The following is a 7,504-nucleotide window of genomic DNA, read 5'->3' as shown; positions in this document are numbered from 1 at the left end:
CCACCCCTGAAATAGGCGGATGCTGACCATCCCAGGCATCTGCCCTCTAAACCCACTAGAAGGAGCACTCCTCAACACCTCAGTCCTATTAGCCTCCGGGGTACCCATCACCTGAGCCTGCCACAACCTCATAGAAGGAAACCGAACACATACGCTCCAAGCCCTTTCTATGACAATTGCGTTGCGTGTTTACTTCACACTTCTACAAGCCTCAGAATAGTACGAAACGTCTTTTACAATTTAGATGGGGTATATGGATCAACTTTCTTCATGGCTACAGGATTCCACGGCCGACATGGAATGATTGATTCTACTTTCCTAATCGTCTGCTTCTTACACCAATTAAAATTTCACTTTACATCCAGTCACCACTTGGACTTTGCAGCCTGATATTGACATTTCGTAGACATAGTATGACGATTCCTTTACATATCTATTTATTGATGAGGATCTTTTTCTTTAGTATTAAATCGTAAATTGACTTTCAATCAATTACTGTTGGTATAATCTGAAAAATAATAAATCTTATACTGATATTAGTCACAAATAGAGTACTATCCTCACTGCTTGTATGTATCACATTCTGACTCCTTCCATTAAATATTTAGAAAAAACAAGTCTCTACGAGCGTGGATTTGACCCCATATGGTCGGCACGCTTACCCTGTTCCAGAAAGGTTTTCTTAGTGGCTCTGACGTTTCTTCTCTTCGACTTAGAGATTGCTCTCCTTTTACCTTTACCCTGAGCATCTAAACAACCTAAAAAACAATGCTCATTATAGCTCTGTTTCTAACCTTACTACTAGCAACAAGGCTGGCCTATGAATGAACCCAAAAAGCACTAGAATGAACTGAAAATGATCATTAGTTTAAGCTACAATAAAGGACTTAAACTCATTAGATTATGAATAAGTTCATAATTATCAAGTGCCTTTAATATATATATTATTATAGCATGTTCAGTATCTCTTGTAGGATTACTAATGTACCAATATTACCTAATATCCTCACTAGATACTATGCCAAGAAGGAATATATTATCACTATTCATTATAGCAACCTAATAATTATTTGCAACCCTAATAATTCTAAACACATTTCACTCTAGCAGAATACCCATTGTGCTACTAGTATTTGCAGCTTACAAAGCTGCACTTGGACTATCCCTATTAGTAATAGTATCACACATACATGGCACCGACGAGGTACAAAATCTTAACGTTTTCCAGTGTCAAAAATCATTATCCTTACAATTATATTAATACCACTAACAGGATTATCAAAGAATAATAGAATAGGAAGTAACCCTATAGCCCATAGCTTTCTGATTAGTTGAATAAGCCTACTCAGCCAATTTAATGATTATAGCCTCAACTCTTCACTAGTTTTTTTCTCTGACTCCCTATCAGCACCACCATTAGCTTTACCAACACAACTTTTGCCACTCATACTTCTAGCCAGCCAATTCCACCTGTCCAAAGAATCCCTAACCCAGAAAAAACTGTACATCACCATACTAGTAAAATGACAAATATTTCTAATCTTAACATTGACTACCATATATGGAAACACAAAAGACCCTGAATAGCCAAAGCAATCTTGAGAAAGAAAAACAGAGCTAGAGGAATAAGGCTGCCCAACTTCAGACTATACTACAAAGCTACAGTAATCAAGAGAGTATGGTACTGGCACAAAAACAGAAGCATAGATCAATGGAACAGGATAGAAAGCCCAGAGATAAACCCACACACCTATGGTCACCCAATCTATGACAAAGGTGACAAGAATATACAATGGAGAAAAGACAGCCTCTTCAATAAGTGGTGCTGGGAAAACTGGACAGCTACATGTAAAAGAATGAAATTAGAACACTCTCTAACACCATACACAGAAATAAACTCAAAATGGATTAACAACCTAAATATAAGACCAGACACTATAATACTCTTAGAGGAAAACATAGAACACTCTTCGACATAAATCACAGCAAGATCTTTTTTGACCCACCTCCTAGAATAATGAAAATAAAAACAAAAATAAACAAATGGGACCTAATTAAACTTAAAAGCTTCTGCAAAGCAAAGGAAACCATAAACAAGATGAAAAGACAACCCTCAGAATGGGAGAAAACATTTGCAAACGAAGCAACTGACAAAGGACTAATCTCCAAATATATACAAACAGCTCATGCAGCTCAATATCAAAAAAACAAACAATCCAATCAAAAAATGGGTAGAAGACCTAAATAGACATTTCTTCAAAGAAGACATACAGATAGCCAACAAACACATGAAAAGATGCTCAACATCACTAATTATTAGAGAAATGCAAATCAAAACTATGAGGTATCGCCTCACACCGGTCAAATGGCCACCATCAAAAAATCTACAGGCAATAAATGCTGGAGAGGGTGTGGAGAAAAGGGAACCCTTTTGTACTGTTGGTGGGAATGTAAATTGATACAGCCACTATGGAGGTTCCTTAAAAAACTAAAAACAGAACTACCATATGACCCACCAATCCCACTACTGGTCATATAACCAGAGAAAAACAATTCAAAAAGACACATGCACCCGATGTTCACTGCAGCACTATTTACAATAGCCAGGACATGGAAGCAACCTAAATGTCCATCAGCAGAGGAATGGATAAAGAAGGTGTGGTACATATATACAATGGAATATTACTCAACTGTAAGAAGGAATGAAATTGGGTCATTTGTAGAGATGTGGTTGTACCTATAGACTGTCATACAGAATGAAGTAAGTCAGAGAGAGAAAAACAAATATATATTAATGCATATATGTGGAATCTAGAAAAATGGTATAGATGGTCTTATTTGCAAAGCAGAAATAGAGACACAGATGTAGAGAACAAACATGGATACCAAGGGGGAAGGAGGGGTGGGATGAATTGGGAGATTGGGATTGACATATACATACTACTGATACTATGTATAAAATAGATAACTAATGAGAATGTACTGTATAGCACAGGGAACTCTCTCTACTCAATGCTCTGTGGTGACCTAAATGGGAAGGAAATCCAAAAAAGAGGGGATATATGTATACCTATAGTGGATTCACTTTGCTGTACAGTAGAAACTAACACAACATTGTAAAGCAACTATACTGCAATAAAAATTAATAATATAAAATGTTTCCTAGAAGAAAAAAAAATGACTGCCATAGAACGAATCCTAGTTTACATTTTATTTGAAACACTAGTTGCAACACTTATTATCATTACCCGATTATATAGTCCAACAGAACGACTGATGCAGGACTTTATTTCTTATTCTACACACTAGTAGGATCCCTCCCACTTTAGTTTTTTTTTTTTTTTTTTTTTTTTTTTTTCCCCCCCTTTTTTTTTTTTTTTTTTTTTTTTTTTTTTTTTTGGCCACACCTTGCAGCTTGTGGGATCTTAGTTCCCTGACCAGGGACTGAACCTGTGGCATGACAGTGAAAGTGCTGAGTCCTAACCACTGGACCACCAGGGAAGTCCCCCCATTATTTTTTAAATTTGGGGGATGCTTCACCTCAGCTATGGCATCTGAGGCCCTAACACAGTCAAATACATGTATATTTGAGCTTCAGCATCTTTTTTTTTTTTTTTTTTGCAGTACATGTACCTCTCACTGTTGTGGTCTCTCCTGTTGCGGAGCACAGGCTCTGGATGCGCAGGTTCAGCGGCCATGGCTCACAGGCCCAGCCGCTCCGCGGCATGTGGGATCTTCCCAGACCGGGGCACGAACCCATGTCCCCTGCATCGGCAGGCGGACTCTCAACCACTGTGCCACCAGGGAAGCCGAAGCTTGAGCATCTTTTAATATGTTTGTTGACCTTTTAGGTCATGAGCCCATCTATACCAGTAGGTACAGATGCTGATACACGATCATACTTTACATCAGCTACTTCAATTATCGCTATTCCCACAGGAGTAAAAGAATTTAGCTGATTAGCCACTCTTCACGGAGGTAACATCAAATGATCCCCCGCTATATTATGAGCCCTAGGATTTCTTTTCCTTTTACAGGTGGTTTAACAGGAATTGTTAGAGCCCACTCATCCCTAGATACTGCCCTTCTTGACACACACTACGGAGTTGCACTTTTCCACTGTGCATTAAGAGCGGTCTTCACCACCATAGGAGGCTTTGTGCAACTGATTCCCACTATTCTCAGCTTATACACTCAATTCAGCAGGAGCAAAAATCCATTGTGTACTTATATTTGTAGGCATAAATATAACCTTCTGCCCACAACATTTCCTCGGTTTATCTGGAATACCACAATGATATACTGACTACCCTGACGCATATACGACGTGAAATACCATTTCATCAATAGGTTCCTGCATTTCAGGTACAGCAGTCATATTAATACTTTTCATCATCTGAGAAGCACTTGCATCACAAAGAGCGGTCTCAACAGTAGATGTAACCACTGCAAACTTAGAGTGATTACATGGATGCCCTCCACCATATCACACATTTGAAGAACCCACTTATGTCAGTCTAAAATAAGTAGGAAAAGGACTTCCCTGGCAGTCCAGTGGTCAAGACTCTGCCCTTCCGATGCAGGGGGTGCGGGTTTGATCCCTGGTTGGGGAACTAAGATCCCACATGATGTATGGCACGGCCAAATAAATAAAGTAACTAGGGGACTCCCCTGGTGGTCCAGTGATAAAGAATCCACCTTCCAGTGCAGGGGACACGGGTTCAATCCCCGGTTGGGGAACTAAGATCCCACATGCCCCGGGGCAACTAAGCCACAGCTATTTAGCTCGCGAGCCTCAACGAGAGAGCCTGTGTGCCGCGGACTACAGAGCCCATGCGCTCTGGAGCCTGCGCACCACAACTAGAGAAGAGAAAACCCACATGCCACAACTAGAGAGAAACCTGAGCATACCGCGCACCATAATGAAAAGATCCCACATGCCTCAAAGATCGCGTGTGCTGCAACTAAGACCCAATGCACCCAGAAAGAAAAGAAAAGAAAAGAAAAAACTAGGAAAGGAAGGAACCAAACCCTCTTATACTGTTTCAAGCCAATACCATAACCATTATGTCTTTCTCAATAAATGAGATATTAATAAAAAGTACATAACTTTGTCCAAGTTAAATTATAGGTGAAAGCCCTATCCCTCTCCATGGCATATCCTTTTCAACTAGGCTTTCAAGATGCAACATCACCCATGATAGAAGAGCTTCCTACATTTCCATGATCACACATGAATCATCTTTTTTTTTTAATTTACTTATTTACATAGGTTGCACCGAGTCTTAGTTGTTGCATGCGGGATGTTACTTGCGGCATTCAGGACATTAGTTGCGGCATGCGGACTTCTTGGTTGTAGCATGCGGGATCTAGTTCCCTGACCAGGGATCGAACCCCAGCCGTCAGCATTGGGAGTGCTGAGTCTTAGCCACTGGACCACCACGGAAGTCCCAAATCATCATATTTTTCATTGGCTCTTTGGTTCTTTATATTATTTCACTCATACTAACGACTAAACTAACACATACAAACACAAGAGATGCACAAGAAGTCAAAACAATCTGAACAATTTAACAGCCATCGTCACAATCTTAATTGCCTTCACATCCTTATGACTTCTTTACATCAATCATCCTTCTCTGACTGTAAAAACTCTAGGGCACCAATGAGACTGGAGTTACGACTACACAGATTATGAAGCTTTAAATTCTGACTCCTCTGTAATCCCTGCTTCAGACCTAAAGCCAGGAGAACTGCGATTGTTAGAAGGAGATAACCGAGTAGTTCTACCCATAGAAGTGACAATGCGAACATTAACCTCTTCTGAAGAGGTTTTACACTCATGAGCTGGCCCTTCATTGGGCCTAAAAAGAGATGCTACTCCAGGATGCTGAAACCAAACAACCCTTATATCAACACAGCCAGACAGTGCTCAGGAATCTGTGAAGCAAATCATACCTTCATACCTATCATCTTCGAATTACTTCCACTAAAGTATTTCAAGAAATTAACCTGCAACAATATCATAAATTCATTAAGAAGCTAAACTGCATGAAACTTTTAAGTTAAAGACGGGAGTTTAAACCTCCCCTTAATGATACGCTACAACTAGAGACATCAGCATGATTCATTGCTATTTCATCAATCATTCTAGCTGTATTTATTATATTTCAATAAAACATTTCAAACTATGTTTATCACTTAAACCCAGAACTAAAACTCACTCAAACACAAAAACGGGGGATTGGGAAGATGGCAGAAGAGTAAGACGCGGAGATCACCTTCCTCCCCACAGATACACCAGAAATAAATCTACATGTGGAACAACTCCTACAGAACACCTACTGAATGCTGGCAGAAGACCTCAGACCTCCCAAAAGGCAAGAAAGTCCCCACGTACCTGGGTAGGGCAAAAGAAAAAAGAATAAACAGAGACAAAAGAATAGGGACAGGACCTGCACCTGTGGGAGGGAGCTGTGAAGGAAGAAACGTTTCCACCCACTAGGAAGCCCCTTCGCGGGCAGAGACTGCGGGTGGCGGAGGGGGAGAGCTTCGGGACCGCGAAGGAGAGCACAGCAACAGGGGTGCGGAGGGCAAAGAGGAGAGATTCCCGCACAGAGGATCGGTGCTGACCGGCACTCACCAGCCCAAGACGCTTGTCTGCTCACCCGCTGGGGCGGGCGGTGCCGGGAGCTGAGGCTCGGGCTTCCGTCGGAGCGCAGGGAGAGGACTGGGGTTGGCGGCGTGAACACACCTGCAAGGGGTTAGTACACCACGGCTAGCCGGGAGGGAGTCTGGGGAAAAGTCTGGACCTGCCGAAGAGGCAAGAGACTTTTTCTTCCCTCTTTGTTTCCTGGTGCGAGAGGAGAGGGGATTAAGAACGCTGCTAAAAGGAGCTCCAGAGATGGGCGTGAGCCACGGCTAAAAGCACGGACCCCAGAGCTGTGCATGAGACGCTAAGGCTGCTGCTGCCGCCACCAAGAAGCCTGTGTGCGAGCACAGGTCACTATCCACACCGCCCTTCCGGGGAGCCTGTGCAGCCCGCCACTGCCAGGGTCCCGGGATCCAGGGACAACTTCCCCGGGAGAGCGCACGGAGTGCCTCAGGCTAGTGCAATGTCACACTGGCCTCTGCCGCCGCAGGTGCGCCCCGCACTCCATGCCGCTCCCTCCCCCTGGCCTGAGTGAGCCAGAGCCCCCGAATCAGTGGCTCCTTTAACCCGGTCCTGTCTGAGAGAAGAACAGACGCCCTCCGGCGACCTACACTCAGAGGCGGGGCCAAATGCAAAGCTGAGCCCCTGGGAGCTGTGGTAACAAAGAAGAGAAAGGGAAATCTCTCCCAGCAGCCTCAGAAGCAGCGGATTAAAGCTCCACAATCAACTTGATGTACCCTGCATCTAAGGAACACATGAATAGACAAGGAATCATGCCAAATTGAGGAGGTGGACTTTGAGAGCAAGATTTATGATTTTTTTCCCCTTTTCCTCTTTTTGTGAGTGTGTATG

The sequence above is a fragment of the Aethalodelphis obliquidens genome, unplaced genomic scaffold (assembly GCF_003676395.1).
Source record: "Aethalodelphis obliquidens isolate GAN/ISIS:26980383/991018 unplaced genomic scaffold, ASM367639v1 scaffold62, whole genome shotgun sequence".
Lineage (NCBI taxonomy): Eukaryota > Metazoa > Chordata > Mammalia > Artiodactyla > Delphinidae > Aethalodelphis > Aethalodelphis obliquidens.
Note: the sequence above shows the minus strand (reverse complement) of the source record.